The sequence below is a fragment of the Macrobrachium nipponense genome, chromosome 23, assembly GCF_015104395.2.
Source record: "Macrobrachium nipponense isolate FS-2020 chromosome 23, ASM1510439v2, whole genome shotgun sequence".
NCBI classification, from domain to species: domain Eukaryota; kingdom Metazoa; phylum Arthropoda; class Malacostraca; order Decapoda; family Palaemonidae; genus Macrobrachium; species Macrobrachium nipponense.
In genome coordinates this window covers 2,687,571-2,712,570 of record NC_061090.1, presented here as the reverse complement: position 1 = coordinate 2,712,570, position 25,000 = coordinate 2,687,571, and positions in this window count along the sequence as shown.

The following is a 25,000-nucleotide window of genomic DNA, read 5'->3' as shown; positions in this document are numbered from 1 at the left end:
TAATAATAATAATAATAATAATAATAATAATAATAATCCTCTGGGAGTATGATATCAGAACTTGCAAATAGACCAAACGCGACGTTGATTGACAAAATCAAGAAGAAAGTATCACTCCCTGATTTCTTAATACCATGGGACACCAGAGTTGAAGAGAAAGAAAGGGAAAAAATGGATAGGTATCAAGACCTGAAAATAGAAATAAGATGGATATGGGATATACCAGTGGAAATTGTACCCATAATCATAGGAACACTAGGCACGATCCAAGCCATACCCTGAAAAGGAATCTGGAAAAACTAGAGGCTGAAGTAGCTCCAGGACTCATGCAGAAGAGTGTGCGCCTAGAAACAGCGCACAGAGTAAGAAAAGTGATGGACTCCTAAGGAAGCAGGATGCAAGCCGGAACCCCAGTCGAATTGGAGGACTGTGGTAGACAAAAAAAAAAAAAAAAAAAAAAAAAAAAGTAGACGGATAGTTAGGTAGATATAGGAGATAAAGGACTCTGGATATTTACGCAGGCTTAGTCTAGTCTGGCAGCTAAAATGGTGAGATAAACAAATTTGCTCAAACAACATAAAGCACATGCCGAATGGCCAAGATATTTGTCATACGAAATTCGTCTTCCAGTTTAGCCAAGGTACAAAGTAAATTAGGAATTAAGGCCATAAGATTAATAAAAGATGGATGGTTTTTATTCTTATAAATCAGTAAAATGAATAAAATCTAAACAGCAAATTGTGGAACAATAAGCAAACCAAAATAGAAAGTGAATTTTCACCAGAACTTCATCACGAAACAGTTATAAACGAGACCTGTCCATTTCAGAAAGGGGTCAATGAAACTGGAGAGTCACTTCCAGGAAGAAGTCGTCAAAGGCAAATTCATTTCGTCATTCCAGTCAATTATTTCCTTCGCACATTTTGCGTCTGTGTCAGGCACCAATTTCTAGAGGCCATATTCTGTTACGCTGTGAAATTATTCAAAACGATTTCATGACCGTGAGGGAACAGCATATCCTTTCAGCTTTGCATTCAAATTCATTTGAATAGGTTCTTTGTTCAGTGATCGTGTTCAAAGGTTCAATCTGTTCCAGAGGCATGGTCCTGGAAGGCAAAATCACTTTATGTAAGTCACAGTCGATTAAAAAAATTGACATTTTGTGTGGAAAAGGTAATGGATAGATGCGTGAATGCCTTCGTGCTTGATTTGAAATCACGTTAGTTAGCCGAGGAAAGCCTTCAAGTCATAATTTTATTAGTATTACGATATAGTTCGCTTGTGGCAACTGGGGACTAAACATGAAGGTTGCTACTTATTGAAATTTGAAATGAGTAACTTAAGAGGATACACTATTAAACGAGTATCCAAAGAGGAAATAGGCTAAACTCCAAATATTTTACATCATTAACTTTAAATTACGGAGTTTTCTTTACCTTCCTGTTTTACGTGATTCATTTCCAGCGCCTCTTTTTCTCTTCATTAACTCCAACTCTTCGACTCGTTTCGGCAGCTCTTTCAGTGCCTGGGTGTTGACGGCGGGATAGTATTAATATTTTAATAATAATGTTCGCCTTTACCTGCTTAGTTTCTTTTTTGAAGTTGTAATCTGCATTAATCTTATTCAAACAGAAGGTTACCCAACAGATCTGTGTGAATTTGTGAGCATGGTCAACTTTCTTTATCATTCCTTATAGCAGGATTATGACATATTTTTACTGGTCTATAGCGTCATGAAATCGTTTAATGGAGAAGAGTTTTCCTGGAACTAACGTTTAAATGATGCAAGATTATACAGGGGAGCAAAAGAGCGAAAACATGTTAAATGTGATTAAACTAAAGTAACGTTAATTATGTCGACGAGACAAAGGAAAAGGAAAAGTGACACGATGTAATCAAGATATAAAATGATTAAAGGTATAAAGCGGAAGACCTTTATTTGGATGTCTCTTTAAATCTTGTCAACAAAGAAGTTGAAGATTTAAAGCGATTTTCGTTCACTCTCTCTGAACAAAAGCAAATGCTAAAAATTCAGCTCTTTCGTTCTTAATCTGCATCTAATGATTCTGAAACAGGTAAATGCTTTTCTAATGTTATTTATGCCTGTCATTAGTAGTTTTTTTTCTTGTATTGAGATGTGTCATTCTTAACCCCCTTGAAACACTTCACACAGGAAAAAAAACAAAAAAAACTTTAATTTAAAACGAACTGTTCGCAGAGAATACGCTGAGTAAGAATGGTTGAAGACACGAGATATGCATTGAAACGAAGAATTTGATTTAGTAACTACAGAGAAAAGATGAAGCTAGATTCGTGTAAAGGTACATAATTAGGAAGTATAAGGAGGATCCAAGAGAAGGAGTATGAGAAAAAAACTACTAGGTAGATTATGGGAAAAGTGTTTGAACGGACGTGCTATGCAGTTTCGTAAGTGCCAAAGTAAGTGACAATAGAACAAGATGAAATTTTTTTGTAGCCACTCGAAACTGCAGAAACCGGGTCATTGATTTTACACAGACACACACACACATACAAATATATGTATATAAACATACGCGCGCACACACACGCAAATATATATATATATATATATATATATATATATATATATATATATATATATATATATATGTATGAATTATCAATTTGCAAATGGGGATATATTTCATGTTTTCGGTCTCGAGATCTGCAAGAGCTCAACAAAACGAGCATGATATTTCACCTAGAAATTAATAAATGTTATTGAGCTGCGTCAAAAGTTCCATTTTCGAAAGGACATAGGATAAATAGTTATGTAGATTCAGCCGATAGCGGCGATAAAACCTTCAGCAACGCCCCGCAGACAATTCTTTTACAGGAAATAAAATGTTTTTAGGTAAACGGACTTTTTGAGCTCGATTTAACCAAAATAGTAAAGAAAAACACGGACTTATTTTCTTTAGGTTAAGAAAACAAACGAAATCAAATTTGTTCTTGTCAATCGAAAATTGTATGCATGAGAACTATTTCCTTTTACACACAGAACAATTTTTTTCTTTATTTGTATCCGGGAGATATTTTCTTTGGTCTCGTAAAAGCCCATGGGCGCATTTTTGTGGAGTCCATTACGAACTCACCACCCGGATCCCCCACGCCCCCCACCCCCAAAAGGAGAAAACACAGGAAATATAACACAGGAAATTCTTATCTCAGAAAATAAAATGGTTGCTGTCAAAGGGACCTTTGTATATCGAGGTCTACGAAATGCAATTAAGAATACAAACGTAATACCTTTTTGTCTCTTACTTTGTGGTAAAAAAATAAGATAAAAACGTAAAAGTAATTCTGTGCTTATGTCGGCTACCTACCAAATTTTCCTTTAATTTGTCAATGGTCATAAAAATATGTTAAAATTTCGGGTACCCTTTTCACATGACGTGTTTTTAAATTACACTTGCTGGACGTGTAACTGTATTACATGCTCACAGAAACACCGAACACAAACATATTACTTACACACACACACACACACACACACACACACACACACATATATATATATATATATATATATATATATATATATCTATATATATGTGTGTGTGTATGTATATATACAGATCAACTTATTAAATATTATTTTCATCTTCCTAACCCACCGATAAAAGTCGGCGTATTATATGCAAGAAAATCTCTAGAATATATAAACATATATATATATATATATATATAATATATATATATATATATATATAGTATAGTATATATATATATATATATATATATATATATATATATATATATATATATAAAATTCCAACAGTCAAGTGACTAGCGAATCCTGCTAAGTAAATTCCTCGTCACCAGAGGATGGGTAAATTTGTCTCGATCGATCGAGTTCACGGTAGTTATCATAAGGTTATACTAACAAGCCTATTTTAAGAGGGATTTGAAACTGTCCTAACATTTGTTGTTTTCGTAATGAGGGACGGCAAGAGAGATGATACTAATCTCTCTCTCTCTCTCTCTCTCTCTCTCTCTCTCTCTCTCTCATAATCTTCCCTTTACTTTATCCAACTAATAACTGGCTATTTCACACACATGGAAACAATTCTAATAAAAATTAGCCCTCCACTCGCTCTCGTGTCGATTAACATTTTCTCTTTGCAGTTATTCTCACCAAGCATAGTGCTAGGCCTAGTTCTAATTTTGTCAATCGAAACCAGAGAACACGGTTTATAAGTATTAAGAATAGAATGGAAGCTATAACATACTGCATGATTATTAAATGCTCTTTAATTGCTAGAATTATCCACATAATTCTATGGTTCTTTCAGTTATGCAAAATGCTCTCTCTCTCTCTCTCTCTCTCTCTCTCTCTCTCTCTCTCTCTCTCTCTCTCTATATATATATATATATATATATATATATATATATATATATATATATATATATATATATATATATATATATACATATATATATATATATATATATATATATATATATTGTAAAGGAATATTGATTTATTGAATGTAAAATTGCAGAAAAGGTTGAAAATTGATATTTGCATAGAAAAAAAGTGTGTACACTAGACAACAGATGGCAGTAGCGCTTGGCGTAGGCGGTAGTCGCCAAGGATAATGTACCGAAACAATGATATTTGGTCCATGGATGTCTAGCGTGAGTCGGGTATATAAAGTTCCCGCCAAACGACGATTTTCGTTGGAGCTGAAACAAACAAGTGATTATAATAGTGTATCAAGTTTTGAGGAATATATGGTAATGTATTGTTTATCCATTTGGACGTTTTCTTGTGTGATGTAAATTGGTTGCCACTAACTTTTTGATGTTACAGTGAATTATATGTTGTGTTGATGTAAAGCTTGTGACTTGGGTATTATACTGTAAAATGGCAGTGATTAGTGATTAGTAGTCTTGATGAAGTGCTGTATAGTGAGTCTTTGCTTTTGTGTAAAGCGTCCGTAATTTGTTTAATGTTCTGTTGTGACTTTAATTCCTTACTAGTTGTTATTAAAGTACATTTTAAGTTATAGTGAGTTGTCACTGTTTCCTGATATATTCTCCTCGTAAATCTTTACCTTAGAGATTTTTTTTTTTTTTATGTTACATGGGGGCCTGTCGAACGAAAACCCGAACGTATCCCTACTCAGGTGTTTTACTCATTCTATCGAACGAAACTCGAACATATCCATACTCAATGTTTACTCATTCTATCGAACGAAACCCGAACTTATCCTTATTACTTGTGCATTTTTCTATTCATAGTTGCTTTCCTTCTGTCGAACGTATTCGACCATAACTTGACGTATCCCTACTGTTAATTGCTTTTCAGTACTTCCATGTACTTTAGAGAGGGGGGAGAGTTGTGATAGTGTTAGTGCTATATTTGTCTTGCTGTGTTATTTTGAGCAGATGCAGATTCATTTGCAAATAGTTAGATTAGAGAATGAGAAAGCTGTTGAACTAAAGAAGTTAGAAAATGGAGAGAGCTGAAAGGTTAGGAAGATTGAGGTTGAGCAAAAGAAGATAGAAGCTGAGAAAGAGGTTGAGCAAAAGAGGATAGAGCTAGAGATGAAGAAACTGAAGTAGAAGAAAAGTCCAGAGAAATCCCAAAATCTTTTAGAATAGACAATGCAGTAAAAAGTGTACCAATTTTTGTTGAAAATGAAGTGGATGCATTTTTTTTACAATTTGAGAAAGTGGCAGAACAGCGTGAATGGCCGAGAACGTCATGGAGCACGTTGGTTCAAACCTCCTTGCGAGGAAAGGCTAGGGAAGTATTTGCTGCCTTATCTTTAGATGATTCTAAGGATTATGAGAGAGTAAATCCGAAGTTTTGAAAGCTTATGAATGGGTGCCAGAGAGGTATAGAGAGAAGTTCAGAAGCTGGATAAAAAGAGACAGTCGTTACTCATATGGAGTATGCACGGGAACAACGCCTGTGGTATGATAGGTGGATGAATGCCCGAGAAGTTAATGGTGATTTCGGTAAACTTCAGGAACTTATTTTGCTTGAGCAGTTCAAGGATGGTATTAATCCACTTATTAAAACATATTTGGATGAACGTGATGTAGATAATGTGGATGAAGCCACTAGATTGTCTGATAATTATGCATTGACCCATAAGCTATATAATACTGACGTCACTCCTAAAATTGGAAGGAGCAGAGTTTGGGAAGAGCAGCAAAATTACAAGGCACAAGGTAAGACTACGAGTTCACAGGTATCATCTCGTGGAGTCTATAATAAATCCTTTAATAGAGGTGGTAGAGGGGCAAGTCGATATAATTCTGGTCCTAGTGTTAGTGCTGGACAAGCAGGATACAGTGTAAATGATCAGTTTACACCTAGTTACCAAAATATAGGCGAAAATTTTAGAGATTTTGTATGTTTCAGTTGTGGCAACCAGGACACATCAGTGGGAGTTGTCCACATCGCACAATAAACCGTCCAATTCAAGTGGTAAATAAAGTTAAAGATAAACCTGTACATTTTAAGGATGATCATAAACCTGAAAATACCATTGCATTGTTGAATCAACCACAAGCATGTGGTGACAGAGATCCTTGTTTGTTTGCTTCTCCCCTTAGGCCAGGTAAGAGGTATTGTAACGATAGCATCGAGGGGGGGGAACAGTAATAATATATGTGATGTTGATGAGAATATAGGTTAAAAATAGGTAACAATGATGTTCAAAATGTTAGTAATGTTGGTTGTATTGAGGATATTGTAAAAGGAAATGGAGTGAGACTACCTGAAGAGAAGTCCACATCCAAAGGTACTGAATTGTATGACCCTTTTATGGGAGATGGTTGGTTACACCTCCCTTTTGTTGAAAAAAGGAAAGTAAGGTGGTTAAGAGATACCGGAGCGGTACAGTCTGTAATGATAAGAAATATGTATGACCAGTGGAAGGATACTGGAGAGTATGTACTTCTGCGTGGGTTTGGACCTGAATTTTCAGCTCCATTAGTGGAAGTAAGGTTAGAAACTCCGTTAATTTCGGGATATGTTAAAAATTGCTTTGGTGAGAGAAATCCCAGTGTCAGGAGTAGAGTTAATTCTTGAAATGATGTATGTGGAGACAAAGTTTTTGGTAGCAGTAATCCAATTTTGACAGAAAAACCCTTTAATTCTTCATTTATTACAGCAGTTGAATGTAACATTTCCAAACTTATTTCCTGCTTGTGCAGTTACTACAAGAAGTACGAGTGCCGAAGGAAAGGTAAATGATGACGACGGTTTGGATTTACAAAACGTTGTTTAAAGATAGTCCGGAAACACTACAAGTAAGTAAAGTCAGTACTCCTTTGCGAATGCTGAAAGTTAATAAGGAAGAATTTGTTTAAATCTCAAATTGAAGATGATAATTTGAAGGTAATAAGAGATAATGCCCTTGTTGATATAAAAATGATATCGAGAAGGAAGGCAAGTGTTACTTTTTAAAGGATGGAATCCTAATGAGGAAGTTCACGAGTAGAAATGTTAATGATGTTGTAGAACAAGTGGTCATTCCAAGTAGTTATAGGAATTTTGTTCTAGGTATTGCTCATGACTGTAGTTATTCTGGTCATTTAGGTATAAACAAAACCTATGAGAAATTATTAAGGTATTTTTTTTGGCCTAAGATGCAGAAAGATTGTAGTGAATATTGTAAAAATTGTGATTTATGTCAAAAAGTAGGTAAAGCTCAACATGACCCTAAGGTGATGCCATTGCAACCCATTAAAGTTCCAGGAGAACCCTTTGAGAAACTGGTTTTGGATTGTGTAGGACCTCTGTCATAGTAACTAGCAAAGGTAACGAGTATTTGCTGACAATTATGTGTAGTGCTACCAGATTTCCAGAGGCTATTTCCTTTAAGAACTGGGAGTGCTGATAAGATAATTGAAGCGCTTAACAAGTTCTTCTCGCTGGTAGGTTTGCCAAAAGAAGTTCAAACCGACCAAGGAACCAACTTTACGTCTAGAAAGTTTACCTCATTTTTAGCCTGTCAGAATATTAAGCATTGTTTATCGTATCCTTATCACCCACAGAGCCAAGGAGTGTCGAACGATTTCATCGAACCTTCAAAACCATGCTTCGCACGTACTGTTGTGAAAATGAAAAGGAATGGATGTCTACATACCAATGTTGCTATTTGCCGTTCGTGATAGCGTACATTCATCGTTGGGTTATTCTCCTTTTCAGTTAGTATATGTCCATCAGGTAAGGTGTTCAACCCATGGAGGCGTGATAAAAGAAATCAGTTGATTTCAGATGAGAAGGATTCTAGCACGTTACAAGAAATGAAGGAAAAATAAAGAAAATATGGAAAGTAGCACATGAGAATCTTAAAGTAGTACAAGAAGAGATGAAAAGAAAATTATGACAAAAAGGCTGCAAAACGTGAACTCGACATAGGAGATAAGGTTCTAGTGTATCTCCCTACAGCTGGTAAGGTTTTTAACAGAAGTATATAGGACCTTGCACGGTGAAGGAAAAAGTAAGTGATGTTAATTATCGAATTCAATTTCCTACAGGACGGAGGAAAGTTAAAACTTTCCATATTAACAAATTAAAGAAGTATAACGAATCCAGTGGAGTGTTGTCAATTGCAAAAGAGGATGATGAAAAAAAGACGTTGAAGAAGAAATTGAACTTAGATTAAAAAAATACAGATTATTTGAGTGATGATGAAAAATTTTAGGAAGTTATGTATTCATTTATCTGATGAACAGCAGCATGATTTTAAAGTGCTAATTCAAAACTTTTCAGATCTATTTTCAGACCATCCTAAAAGGATAAAAGGAGTACAGCATAAAATCAGGTTGAGAGAAGACTCCAATAAGTCAGCATCCATACAGAATGTCGCTGAGGCAACAACAACAGTTAAAGACCGAAGTTGCTTATTTTACTGAAACACGGACTAGCAGAGGAAAGCCATAGTGAATGGGCTAGCTCATGTATTCTAGTCGACAAACCTGACGGAAGTGCAAGAATGTGTACAGACTATCGAAAGGTAAATAATGTAACTATAAAAGATTCATATCCTATGCCCAGAGTAGAAGATATAAATTGATAATGTAGCAAAGTTTTCCTTTTTTAAGTAAAATTGATTTATTGAAAGGATACTATCAAATTGAGTTAGACAAAAACAGCAGGGATATTGCTGCATTTGTTACACCCCATGAACTTTATAATTATAAAGTAATGCCATTTGGTTTATGTAATGCACCTCTGACATTCCCAACGTCAGATGAATTATATCTTGAAGGATTTCGAAGGTGTATTTGTTTATTTAGATGACATTATTATTGTTGGAGAAACCTGGGAAGATCACATTAAAAAAGTATATGATGTTTTTAAGAGGTTATTAGAATTTAATGTTACGATAAACTTGCCAAATGTGAATTTGGAAAAAACTACAGTTCAATATTTAGGTCATGAAATAGGAAGTGGCCAAGTGAAACCTGTTGATTGTCATATGAGGTCATAAAGAATTTGGACCCTCCCTACCATCTAAACGTGGAGTGATGAAATTTTTGGGAACAGTGGGGTATTACAGGAAATTTTGTAAGAACTTTTCAGATGTAGCCTACCCATTAACAGAGTTGCTGAAAAAGGATGTGAAGTTTGTGTGGTCAAAGGAATGTGACGATGCCTTCAATAAACTTAAGCTCATGTTAATGCTATGCCAGTGACTGAAAATCCCCAGACTTTAATAATCTACCATTCAAGTTACAGGTAGGACTCCAGTGAAGTAGGAGCTGGCAGTGTATTATTACAGGAACATAATGGTGTTTTACACCCTGTATCTTACTTTTCAAAGAATATAATAGCCACCAGTTAAATTACAGCATTGTTGAAAAAGAAGCTTTAAGTTTAATTTTGAGTTAATGCACTTTGAGATATACTTGCTTAACAGTAACTTTGAAATAGACGATATACTGATAATAACCCTTTAACCTTTATTAATAAATGTAAGCACAACAATAAGAGAATTTTAAGATTGTCTTTATTTTTGCAACCATTCAAACTAAATATTCACCATATAGAGGCAAAGAAAATGTCATTGCAGATTCTCTCTCTAGATCTGTTGATTATTTAAAGGAAAGTGCTTGTTACCAACGACGTGGCAGTCTCCGACAGTTGCTAAATGGAAGTAGCTAATGTTTAAGACTGTAAGAGTGAAAATTCAGAATGGACTGAGGAGAGAGCCGCTGAGTTAAAAGGGGGGAATGTAAAGGAATATTGATTTATTGAATGTAAAATTGCAGAAAAGGTTGAAAATGATATTTGCATAGAAAAAAAGTGTGTACACTAGACAACAGATGGCAGTAGCGCTTGGCGTAGGCGGTAGTCGCCAAGGATAATGTACCGAAACAATGTTATTTGGTCCATGGATGTCTAGCGTGAGTCGGGTATATAAAGGCCCAAAACCGACGATTTTCGTTGGAGCTGAAACAAACAAGTGATTATAATAGTGTATCAAGTTTGAGGTATATATGGTAATGTAGTTGTTTATCCATTTGACGTTTTCTTGTGTGATGTAACATTGGTTGCCACTAACTTTTTGATGTTACAGTGAATTATATGTTGTGTTGATGTAAAGCTTTGTGACTTGGGTATTATACTGTAAAATGCAGTGATTAGTGATTAGTAGTCTTGATGAAGTGCTGTATAGCGAGTCTTTGCTTTTGTGTAAAGCGTCCGTAATTTGTTTAATGTTCTGTTTGTGACTTTAATTTTCCTTACTAGTTGTTATTAAAGTACATTTTAAGTTATAGTGAGTTGTCACTGTTTCCTGATATATTCTCCTCGTAAATCCTTACCTTAGAGAGAGATTTTTTTTATATTACAATATATATATATATTTATATAGTATATTTATATAATATATAATTATATATAATGAATATATATATTTATTATAATATATATAATCTCGCGCTCTTTCTCTCAAATAACTGTTCCGTTTCTTTGCCCGACAAATAGTAGGTCTACTTCATTCCATTTAAACAATGTCAATAATATGTTCGTGTTTCTCTCGTGTTGAGTTGTTTAATATACACCCGTAGTAGTTATTCTTACTCACACACATAGGTCTAGGCCTAATTTCAATCTTGTCACTCTTAACCAGTCAAATATAGTTGACTTGCATTAGGAATGAACGGATGATATACTATTTATGCACTTTAATCAATAGAAGTATTCGTATAAAAAGGTAGCCAATACATTTATCCTCAATTTGAATGCAACAGGTAGTCTAAACCAAACTAGTCAAGATGTTAAATATATGAATCAACAGTGTCACTATCATGCAGAGGTAAACGTTGATTCTGTATTGTATCAGTCTGCAGTTTTCTTGCATTTTGCAGGGCAGTAGTTAAGTAATTCATACCTGAGGTTTCTTGCATAATCGCTTTGTTGAAAATGAACCGGACACATTCTTGCGCTCCTGGTGTTTATATGGTCACTTCTTCTGCAGATGTTCACCCACTTCCTACACATTTCGGTATCTTGAGGAAACCGGTAAAATCTAACCTTTTCATTTCCAACACTGTCCCTTTCTGTGTTACAGCATCCATAGATAGCACACATCACCATGGCAATAACGTATTGAATTCCAAAAACTTAAAAGAATCGTCACAACTTCGTGAAAACTCTCGCTTACCTGTTGCTTCATGCTACCGATGAAAGGCCCGTGTGACGTCATGCACCTGTGAGTTGAAAAATCGACCTCTACGTAACTCACTTTATCTTTTTACATTTTGAATGGGACGATGTAAAACAACCAGAAATCGATGGAGAACCAGAGCTCGCAAAGGATGAAAGTCGTAGGGAAATTACCCCAGAGTCACCGAATCTCTCGCACCTGACCGTTGGGTTAAAGGGACGGAAGAACTCGTTCTTATTGGTGAGCTCCATTAGCCCTGGCTAGACTCAATGAAAGGAATCTCATCTCATTTCCTGGAAAGCAGGTTAGCGCAGAAGCGGGATAACGATCCTCTCTACGACTAATATTTAAAACAAAGGTAGTCTAAAAATTTAAGTATTTTTACCCCCTGATAACTTTTAAGATACCAAGTTGCACAACAATAATAATTTTAGGATTACGAAGCCCTTCTCACCACCATGGGGGAATAACCTGTAACAGTGACATTTGGGCTCTGGTATCAGAAAAACTGGAAGAGAACTATAAGACGGGAAGCTGCAGAAGAATGGCGATTTGTAAAAGTGAACGCACAGGAAACGCATGAGTGGCGGTATTTCACTATGGCCCTTTGCATCGAATGGTATTGAAGGTAGTAGGTGCTTATGGCATGACTATAACATCGAGGGAACATATAACATTCCGGGATGCATGTTATTTTCATATGAAAATTCTTTGCAAAACATGTAAACTAATTGTGTTTGAAGGAAATATCAGAAAAGGCTATCTCATTATGAAAAGTTGCTTAAGCGAATTCACTGACATTGAGGTTGAAACCTGAGCGTCTAATTTTTTCCATTGCAGGTAGTTGCAGCAAAGCAGAATGTGATTAGATGTGCAACTTCACTGCTACTCTTTTTCGTTAATTATTTTCCTGGTTGGAATTAAAAGGGGATGGTCGGTAATAAGAGGGTTTGTGATAACTGAATGATTTCCTTGCTAGAGTCTATGTAGTTCTCCGTACCGCCGGCAGGGCGGCGCTGTCAGCAGCCGCAGAGAGCTTCGTGCTTCCCGCTTTAGAAGTTTGCTTAGTCTGTGCTCCGATTTTTTCGCCCATTTTTTTTTTAATGTGATACGGTATGCAGTGCAGCTTATAATTGCAGAGATGGACTCGGAAATTCTTCAAGAGAAAATGGAATAACAATTCAAGGGTAAGTAAAGCACAATGGCTTTATTTCCCCATAATATTGTGCTAGTCTGTAAGTCAAGATCTTAGCAAAAGATACTACGCTTTTTTCTGGTAACGTCATGTTCCATCTCATGTTCCAAGGTATTATTGTGACAAACAAGTGCTGTACGATTTCAGCTGTGGGTATTTCTACAGAAGCAATCCGCTGTGGCTTAGACTATGGCAATTGACTGATTCTTATGTTTTTATTTTGAGTTACTGTACAAGATTTAAAAGTAATATCCAGTAATTGACCTTTGAAAGTTACATAATAGCCGCACCAAACTCAAAGGTATATTAAAGTTAAGTTCCAACCAAACGAAAAAAATATTCCTTACAACCCGTTGTAAAGCAACTAAAATAACATAGAAAATGTCAATTGCCAATAGTCTAAGTCACCGAAGAACGGTCCTATAGGAAGGTACCAAGTATTCGTTACGGTGAAGGAAATGTAAACACAGCCGCCATGTTTAATTCCCCAAACCACCACGGAGCCATATGTTCACTAAGAGAGGGGGGGGTAACGCTCAGGGGGTGGGCGGGGTAAGGTGGAAGGTACGAGTTGTCTTAGCAGCACCCCACTGAATAGTAACATACCTTGACGCAACTTTCGGCGAAAGCCTAACACTCACTTTCCTAAAACATAATAATTAAGAATAATGTTTGGACCTTACATTAAAGGGGTGCAGGGTACAAAGCAGCAGCTGCTTTTAAGAATGCGTGGAGGCAGGTCTTGGGTTCCTCAAAATGCAGCTTGAAATAAGCAACAGCCAAGTACCCGACGAAGTTATACATTCTCCTCCCGTATCTTGGAGTCGACTGAATGGGGGCAAAAGACCTGCTTTCTCAGGAGGCCGTGGTCCTGGCAAAAAACCGATTAGTCGATCATAATTACCTGAGTAAAAGGCAGAAAAATCTTTAACTTATGTAACAATTGTTACATGAAGTTGGCAAAGAGTTCCTGGTGAGGGGCTGGGGCGAGCGTGAAGTAGATGCAGCAGGGGGGTGATGTCATGGCGGCAGATTCAACAGTGTTGGAGTTCTACAGTTAGGAGGTGGCAGGAGGCCAGACCGTAGAAAACAGGGTAGGAGAGGTGGGGTGGAGTAGTAAAAATGCTTTGATGCTATTGGTTGAGGCAGGGTGGGGCTGAGGTAAATGAACAAGCACTTAACAAGATAATTGTTGCAATGTTAAGGGTAATAAAAGTAAATGGGTAGTTAAGGAACTAAATGTAAATGTGGGATGGGTTCAAAATATGAAATAATACAAATACATATATAACGGGCCCAGGAGGGGGTGGGATTTAAGTCCTGGGTGGTAAATGTGTCAATAGGGGCCTATAGTTGGTTTTAATAAATTACAAAAAGACCAAATTAAAACATAGGTTAGCATATAACAAAACTAATTAAACTTGTAGGGGATGTTGGCCTGACAGGGGTGGGGTTGGAGGCCTGCTGTAACCCCCCTTAAAGAACCAAACCAACCTAACATAACCTAACCTAGCAGGTGTAGTATGGGTAGTCCTTTAAGTCCTATTTTTAGCCAATCTGTACATGGAATACTTTGAAACTACAGTAATAAATGCAATAAAACCCAAAAACAAATGCTGTGGATGAGATACGTGGATGACATACTAACTTTGGTTTTGGGATAATAAGTGGGGTAATTTTAATGAATTCCTCTCAAAATTAAACATTAGTGCCCAGCATCAAATTTAAAGTTGAATGGGAAACAGACAACAAAATTCCTTTTCTTGATGTTTTAATAATCAGAGACTGACAGAATACAAATTTAACCATACAGAAACCAACGTTCTCACTTTCATAAATATTCACTACTTTAGCTATCATGACAATACTATCAAGATAGGTCTAGCTAGCAACCTATTCTTAAGTGCCTTACGAATTTGTTCCCCAGATTTCCTGGAAAAAGAATTTGAACTAATTCGCAAGCAACTTTCATCTTTAAGTATCCTGACCATATAATTGAGAAAGCAATTCAAAAAGCAAACGTAATTTTCTACCGACCCCCTAAAGACAAGACCAGAGAGACACACCCAACAATAAAATAAAAATTCCCCACCTGGAGACGATTAAGAGAGTAACTCACACCCTTGGGAAATCCAACCCTTTTGCATTTACCTATCCAAATACCTTAGCCAAATCCCTGATTAACGTCCAACAAAAGACATCGCCCAAGACTCTGGGGTATATGAGATCCCATGCCAGGACTGTGACCAATCTTACATCGGATTTACAGGTAAATCACTTCCCCAGAGATTAATACAACACAAACGGTCAGTTAGGTATGGACAACAGAACTCGGCTATTTTCAATCATGTAAATGAACATAACCATAGAATAAACTGGAATATGTCACGTGTAATTTATAGCAGCAACTGCCGGTACAAGAGTCAAATGATGGAATCGGCCTTAATAAAAGAGAAGCAGGTAATGAACATCTCAAAAGGGAATGGACATCGGACATCGTCGACGCAGTGTTCATTCAACCAACGCTTAAGAATTATTAAAGGAAGATTATCAGCGGGGGTGACCTAAATTGGCTTACTTGTGGACGAATCTCTTGGTATAAATACCACCTTTTCTGTAAACTTTTCTCATTCATATACCTGAAGAGAGAGACAGCAGTCTCTGAAATATAGTACTTTTCTCTCTACCATTTGGTGTTTTTATGGGCTCCTTTTATTAGATATATATATATATATATATATATATATATATATATATATATATATATATATACTTATATATATATATATATATAATAGTATATATAATTATATACAGGAAGGTTGGGGCATCTGATACGCCGTAGATTAAATGTATACAGGATAGAGAAAAGCCAGCATATCATTATATATTTATTGTCCAAATTTTCGAGACTTTGGGTCTCATCTTCAGGGCTGTAAAACATACAAAATACACGAATTAAAAAGAGACTCAGTATTAATATCAATAAAAATGGAACAATATAAAACTTAAATATTCCAAAAAAAAAAAAAAAAAAAAAATAAAACTAAAATGAAAATAAAAAGTGAAGAATGCTGAAGTCAGTACTTATTATCTCCAATGGAGTTAAAAACTGAGTGACGTTCTCTGGTTTGGAAAGGAGGACGTCAACTATGGTATAAACAAAACTGTGGAAGAGGTCTGATGTGTTTATTTTTGGTGGAGAGGTGTTAAGGTTTAGTGGTGATGTGTTTAGTGGAGGACGTTATTAGGTTTAGCGGGGGTGTGGGGGTGTGTTTTAGTGGAGGTGAATTTAGGTTTAGAGGGGTGTGTATGTTTAGGTTTAGAGGTTGCTGTGTGTTTAAGTTTGGTTGGAGGAGTTCTTAGATTTAGTGGATGGTGTGTTTAGGTTTAGAAGGCATGTGATCTGGTTTAGTGGTTGTGTATTTAGTTTTAGTAGGGGATGTGTTTAGGTTTAGTGGGCGTGTGGTTCTGTTTTGTTGGAGTTTACTTATGTTTAGTGGGAAGTGTGTTTTGATTTAGGGAGTGTTTAGGTTCAGTGGGGTGGGTTTAGATTTGATTAGTGTGTTTAGCTTTAGTAGGGGCCATGTGTTTAGTTTTAGTGGAGGTACATTTACGTTTAGGGAGAGATGTGTTTACGTTTAGTGGGGGTGAGTTGAGGTACAGTGGTGGTGCATTTAGGTTTAGTGAGGGGTGTGTTTAGGTTTTGTGTGTGGTATGTATTTATGTGTACTGGGAGTGTGTTTAGGGATAGTGTAAGGTGCATTTAAGTTTAGTGGGATGGGCCTTTATGTTTAGTGGAGGATGTGTTTCCTTTTGGTGGAAGGGTGTTTAGGTTTAGTGGGGTTGTGTTTTGGTTTAGTTGGGATGTGTTTAGGGTTAATAGGGGATGTATGTAGATATAGTGGGGTGTGTTTATATTTAGTGGGGCTGTGTTTAGGCTTATTTGGGGTTGTCTTTAGGTTTTAGTTAGTAGGAATGCATTTAGGTTTAGTGGTGATGTGTTTAGGTTTAGTGGGGATGTGTTTATGTTCTGCGGAATGGGTTTTATGTGTAGTGGACATGTTTATAGGTTTAGTTGGTATGTGTTGTGGTTTAATGTGGTGTGTTTAGGATAACTGGGGGTGAGTTTAGGTTTAGTGGGATTTGTTTTGGTTTAGTTGGTTATGCTTGGGTTTAGTAGGGGTGTTTTTTATTTAAAGTGGGGTATGTTTAAATTTAGTGAGGATGTTTAGGTTTAGTAGGGGTATTATCTGATTTAGGGGATGTGTTTTTAGGTTGAGTAGGGGTGTTATTTGATTTATGGTATTTCTTAAGTTCAATGATGGTATTTTTAGGTTTAGTGGGGACATGTTAATCAAAATTACCTGCATGTTACATCCTTTCTAAGGTAAATGATTGCTATTTCATAGTCTTCCTGGGTAACGGCGGGTTGGTCACCTAGTATATATACGTATAGTATATATATATATATATATATATATATATATATATATATATATTCTATGTATGTATATATCTATATATAAAACTAAATGTTTGTATGTATTTACTATATTTGTATGTATGTTTGTAACTTCGTGTGTTGTAGAAATCCGAACCGCTTGACTGATCTAGACGAAATTTGGCATGTGGCCATTATTTGACCCAACTTAGATAATAGGGTAAGTTTCCAACCCCTTCCCCATCCCCTTCATTTAGTAACTTATATGGTAAATAAACTCTATGGGGTTATCATACCTCATTTCATGTACTCGAGACCATAGAAATATAGTATTGAAAATTTTATTCACCAGTATAGCAAGGGATGTTTGTTTAGGATTATTGGGGTGTGTGTTTAGGTTTAGTGCGGTTGTATTTAGGTTTAGTGGTGGGTTTGTTTAGATTTGGTGGGGTGTGTGTTTAGCTTTAGCAGGAGGCATGTATCTAGGCTTAGTAGGGAGTACATTAAGGTTTAGTGAGGGGTGCTTATAGGTTTAGTGGGGTGTGTATAGGTATAGTGTGGGTGCATTTAGGTTTAGTGGAAGGGTGTTTATATTCAATGGAGAGTGTGTTCAAGCTTGGTGGGAGAAGTGTAGGTATAGGTTTAGTGGTGGATGTGTTTAGGTATAGTGGGGTTGTGTTTAGGTTCACTTGGGGTGTTTCAATTTAGGGGTGTGTATATGTTTAGTGGGGGTGAATTAGGTTTAGAGAGTTGTGTGTGTTTAGGTTTAGTGGGAACTGTGTTTTGATTTAGAGAGTGTTTAGGTTTAGTGGGGACATGTTAATCAAAACTACCCAGCATGTTAATTCCTTTCTAAGGTAAATGATTGACTCTTTCAGAGTCTTCCTGGGTAACGACGGATTGGTCAGCTAGTATGTATATATATATATATATATATATATATATAGATATATATATATATATATATATATATATGTATGTATGTATTTATATATGCATTTATATATATACATATATAAAGCTGTAAAGTAACAGTATGTAATGTTTTCTTAGTTTATAATACAGTATCTTTGTTCGCGTTCAATTGAAGATCTAAGCTCTTTGTTTAGCCCCTTTCACGAGGATTGTTTCCATTAATAGGGGATAAATAATCTCTATAGTAAAGAAAGGGATGGTAAAATCGTGTTCATAATGGTCTTCAGTGGCATGTACGGAATTTAAAGAACTTTTGGTTTTTCAGTTGCTTGGTTTTTTTTGAGTAACTGGGAAGATTTGCATAAAGTAGGAACTTCTCATTAATTATTTTATCGTATAATGTAAAATTTTGTAAAAATCGAAGGAAAATTCTGTCCTTTAAATAGTTTACTGAAATCCAAGAAAAATTTGTTTTCATGCATTATACAAAGCGAACTAATTTAAAAGAGAAAAATGAAATAACTTTTTTGTAAAAGAATATCAGCCACTCTGACAGGAAAACGCACTGGTTAATTTGATTTTGTACTCTCTGCTCATAGTTTTAAATGTTATCTTCGCTTAGAACTTGAAGATTCAGATGTTTTATATAAACTTCTCTATTCAATATTTGTATACGCACATCCCGTACATTTCAACCCCAATTTTACTAGTTAATGGTACAGTTAACCTTCGGCTGTTTTACTACACTTTATCTTGGCTTCTTTATGCGACTGTGAGTTAATCCCGTTGGATGTTAATACATGTTCTGTGCGCCTTTATTATTTATTTTGTATTTTGTATAATTTCTTTCAGTCGTACGACACTGCCAGAAGTTCTATGGACAGAGCTGGGCATGGTGAAGCAATTTTTGTCAAGTAAATCTCTCCACACTTGCACAGGCACTGAGGATATCTTTTTCATAGGTTTCAGGGGTTTTGTGGAGAACCATTTTTTCTCTCTTATCACAGAAACCAGGAGTTGAGAGCTTTAATACTTTTTGCTACCAAACATATCTGGAGAGAAGGAAGTCTGGTGTCACATCGTGTGAGTCTCTATCGCGTTTTTTTTTTATATAATTACCGAAGAATAACAGGAAATATTAGGAATATATATTGCCACAAACAGCATTAAAGATGATATGAATGGGAATTGGAAAGAAACCAGTAATAATTTTTACGTTACGAATGATCACTATCATTACTCAAGATTTCGATTATTATATTTAATTTTTTTACCAAGCGCTTTACCTTAGAAGAGTCATATATAATATACTTTATGTTCTGCAGTTTCTATTCTGTATAACAGAAGTTTTTTTTACTGCTTATGATAAGTCTCAGGATTCAAATTACTCTTGCTGAGGTAAATTTAGAAATTATTTTATAGAAAACAATGAGAAAAACAATGAAAAACATAAGTGACTTGAAATCTGCACCATATTTATGTATTAAAGACAAACTCGGTGAAGTGGAAGGTTTTTATTCAGGTCATTCAAGCTCAACTCAAAGAAGAGGGCAATTTGTTTAATGGTATACGATTATTTGCACCCGCTTGTGGAAGTTTTATTTTGGATTCATCCATTACTGTTTGTAATGGCTTTCAGATTTTTGTTGTCCTTCTTCTTTGTTTCTAATTCGGCTGTAATGAGTCAAAGGCAGTTCGATTATTCATTGACGAGGAAACCTCAATTATAATTCTAAATACTCGTATTTGCATTGGAAAGATAGCTATGTAAGAAAACGTTTTAAATGTGATTGTAAGAGGGGTGGAGAAAAAACGATAACATCTCGAATGTTACAGAAACAAGAGTAATATTTTTCTTAAAATAATCCCAGCTGGTGTGTGCATCTCTCTCTCTCTCTCTCTCTCTGAGCCTCAAGTCGTTAAGTAAAGTTTTTACTGGCCAGGTAAATGACTTTAATGTCATGTTCTGTGGCGTTTAGTTTTATTTATCTGGCGCGAATCGGGGACTCCAGGACTATATTAGAATTACTTACTAAACTTACGGTATCATGCGGAGCAAGCGCTAAATTTAATGTGACCACTTATTTTTTATGTCTTGGGAAATAGTTTCTCGAGATTCTCAGAGTAGCGTACTTACCTCGGCTTCAGAATTCATGGGAAATAATTACGTGCTGTTCAGTATATTAGGGTATGAAATATTAAGATAAAATTTTATTGATCAATCTCTGCTCGTTTGTTTGTCTCGCTACTTGGCCTTCTGTCTCGTATATTGCTTCTTCATCAGAATTCAGTTGGTTCGCTGGTTTGGTCGCTAGCGTCGCGACATGCCGTTCAGATGTCGCGGGTTCGCGTCTCCCCCAGGCCGATGAAAAATCACCGGCTCTGTATCAGGATCAGTTGTTGCTGCTGCAGTGTTGGGTCTGCGGTGGGAGGTTGAAATCAACATTCTTTGGGAGCTTGAATTTCAAGTGAATGGCCCCGTGGGCTTGTTCCATGTGAAAAAGTTTCACTTAATAATAATGATAATAATAATAGAATTCTGTGTATGTTATCGCCTCAACTAATTTACACATTATTCCCCAAGAATCAAATTTGAAAGCAGCTCTCACTGAAAGTGATTTTACCGACAGTAACACCACGGGATTTTATAAATATAATATATATCTTTATTTTCAGCTTTCCCTATCTATATATATATATATATATATATATATATATATATATAATGTAAATGGTATCTTATAAATGAAGAAGTTATTTATAAGATATCATGCAAGTGCTTTAGTTTTTATATAGGACAATCTAGGAAAGCACTCGAGAAACGCATTTAAAGTCAATAATACGATGTACAAACAAATAATACAAGTCATGCTGTATGTGTTCACAGTAGTATGTGTAATTTATCAATTGGCTGGCTCGGGCCAATGATTTCATTGAAGAGCACAGATTTTATTGAAAGAAATTGGATAGGGACAGCTTGCATCGTTCGCAGCAAAGGAAAAAATTTTAATTTATCGCCTGGTTTATATGAATTAGACCCTTTCATGTTGCATGCCACGAAGCATCAGTACAAACTCGATAATGTTATCTTTTAACTATTATATAATATACGTTTGTTAATAGGTACTCAATGTTATGCTGTTTCGAATGGACATTTTCCTTTGTTCAACTAGTATTCTTATTTTATTGTATTATTTCCCTGTTGAATGTTTTCGGTTCAAACTGCTAGCTTCTGGTAAGATGGATAAACGCTCCAAGAAGACATTGAGGAGTTAGAGATTTTTGATTTTTGGTGATAGAAATTCACTCTCGACGTGGTTCGGAAGTCACGTAAAGCCGTTGGTCCCGTTGCTGAATAACCACTGGTTCCATGCAACGTAAAAACACCTTACAAACATACAAAATGCTCCAAGAAGAGGTCCGTTGGACGTAGAAACTGTTGGTCTTATATTAACAAAATCACCTTTTATTTTCCTCTGTTGAATGCAATTGTGTAAATATATATATATATATATATATATATATATATATATATATATATATACATATTTATATATACCAAAAAATATCTCACGCATGATGTTATTGCTAAAAAAATTATAGCTACATTTCACCTTAACAAGAAATGTTATTTTAATAACTTAATAAAAACGCCAACAAAACATGAAATATGTATTTATCTAGGATCCGGGTTTTTGTGTGCAATCTTATGTGGTTACATTTTTATTGAGCTTTTTCTAAAGAGATTGCAATTTCGTCTTATAATTTGTGTAGATTCAAATATCTGTTTCGAGTACTGTAGCAATAAGAAGGTCAACTTACCGTCGGATTCAGTATTGATATGCAAATTGAACATTACCTGACGTTTATGATCATGATTCACCTGTTCCCATCATTACAGAAATCGTAAACTTAAATAAAAAAAAAATTTTTTTTTTTTTCAAAAAAATTATATCAATAAGAATTTTTTATCGTTGAACATCTCCCAAATTTTATCTAAAATAGAAAATGTTTTAAATATAAAATAACAGATTCCATAACATTCATATGCTAGGCTGTGAACGAATACAAATACAAATTCATGCGTGTGGCTCTACAGAGAAGAGAGAACTGGATAGAGGAGTGAAAGACGCGTTGGAAAGGAATGTCCTTGGCATCCATAAACCAAAAGAGCGAAGAGAGGCAGAACTCGAAAGAATAACATACTTTAAACACCCGTACCAGCGCTCCCCGAAGAGTCAAGTGTGGAGTAACTGTTAAAGCATCGCGGCAGAATGGAAAGGGATCGTATCTCACGTAATTGGTTTCTCTTCTCGAAAATGACCCACTATTAACCTTTTTTTTTGGCACTAACATACGTAAGACTATTTGCTTAAGGGCTCACTGCGTAGTGGACTTGGAGAGAAATATTTGTCTAAAAAGAGTATTGTTATTTTTCCCCAGACAGTTGCGAAACTATTGTTTTGTATCGTTATTACGCATAATATTCTAACCTTAACCATTTTTATTATTATCATTATTATTATTATTGTTATTATTATTTTTATTTTATTTTTTTTTGCTCTATCTCAGTCCTCTAATTCGACTGGGTGGTATTTATAGTGTGGAGTTCCGGGTTGCATCCTGCCTCCTTAGGATTCCATCACTCTTCTTACTATGTGTGCCGTTTCTAGGATCACACTCTTCTGCATGAGTCATGGAGCTACTTCAGCCTCTAGTTTTTCTAGATTCCTTTTCAGGGATCTTGGGATCGTGCCTAGTGCTCCTATGATTATGGGTATGATTTCCACTGGCATATCCCATATCCTTCTTATTTCTATTTTCAGATCTTGATACTTATCCATTTTTTCCCTCTCTTTCTCTTCAACTCTGGTGTCCCATGGTATTGCGACATCAATGAGTGATACTTTCTTCTTGACTTTGTCAATCAACGTCACGTCTGGTCTGTTTGCACGTATCACCCTATCCGTCCTGATACCATAGTCCCAGAGGATCTTTGCCTGATCGTTTTCCTATCACTCCCTCAGGTTGGTGCTCGTACCACTTATTACTGCAAGGTAGCTGATGTTTCTTGCACAGGCTCCAGTGGAGGGCTTTTGCCACTGAATCATGCCTCTTTTTGTACTGGTTCTGTGCAAGTGCCGGGCATTCTCTTGCTATGTGGTTTATGGTTTCATTTTTCGTATTATTATTATTATTATTATTATTATTATTATTATTATTATTATTATTATTATTATTATTATTATTATTATACAACCGCAATCTTTGAATGTATTTTTTCGTGGTTGTACCTAGATAGCAGAAAAATGTGTATGGAAAATAGAATAATTTCCTGTTATTATTTGAATAAATAGAAGATGAGCTTATAAAAAAAATAACACAGACAAAAACATCTTACTCCAGGTGTATTTATTCTGTAAACATTTCCCAAAATATATGGTACTTCAAATAAAGGTTTATAGTTTTAAAAGCCTCCTCAGCACGTCCTCGCCCATTATCTGCAATAGACAACTAAATTTCATGGATGAATTGCTTTGATTTTTGAATAGCAACAAAACTTTGACGGTTTTTTGTGGGAGGTGTGTAAGCAAATGTAAATGGTTGTATGGTGTTTCATCCAGAAGGCAGAATTGTGCTTCGACTTTAATGGCATTTTTCCAGATTAAAATATGAAAGAATTTAACCAGATAAAATAAAATGACGAAAATTAATTCTATGTATTTGTGATAGTTTTCCAAGTGCCTCATTTCGCAATATTGAGTGTTTTGAAGCGATTCCAGTTAGAGTGGATATTGAACATAGTTCATGAAATGTATCATTTGCTTTTCTGTGCGTGGAGATGGCATCCTTGTGTGTTTTTGGTAGACATAGTGGAGGGAGAAGCGCTGATTATTGTATCTGATTCTGAGAAGCGTTATCTTTCCGGAAGGACGTTTGAGCACGTAAAAATGATATTCTTATATCCATTGGTATACTGACAGTGTGGTAGTAGAGACTTCAAAAGACGAACAATGAAGCTAAGATCATCGGAAAAAAGGCGCCAAATAAAAGAAAAACCATGCAAAGGAAACCAAATGGAAATTGATAAGTAAAAAATGGATTTAAATCATAAGAATATTGCTACTCTGATATTGCTCACCATCTAATTGACGAACGTAAGCTTCACTACTTGGTCTGTTATATTAAACAGCTTCAGACTTAACTGTAAATCGAGAGTTACAGTAAACCAGTAATTCGAATTTTTAAGATACGATAATGACGATTAAGGCACCGCTTTCGAGTCAATTCCTGTAGTTTACAGTCATGACGAATGGGACACCTCTTCAGAGTCAATTCCTGTAGTTTAATTTTTGATAAAGACATTTCCTATACGCGACAAATGGAATACAGGCAAATAAGTTGGGCATGAGGCGAAATCGCTCCAGACCTCACAATTCTTCGAAATTCGTGGGGAGAGAAGAGGAAACGAAAATAACAATGAGATTTGTATGCAAATCCTCCACAACACATATACATCATTCAAACTGTTCATTTGCTAACGGTGTTATCATGATACTCATATACATGTACTTATTCATCGTCACTGTGTTTCTACCACCAAGGAATCTCATTTGAAAAAACTGCTTTCCTATTAAGGAAGCCTTTTCTTTGGTTTCCTGCTTGCAAGATCGGATTAATTAACGGCCTATAGCTGCAACTCCTTTTATTCCTTTTTCTGTGCTTCCTTTCACATTCTTAATTCCATCTGGCTTTCCACCCTCTTCTAACAATTCTTACTTA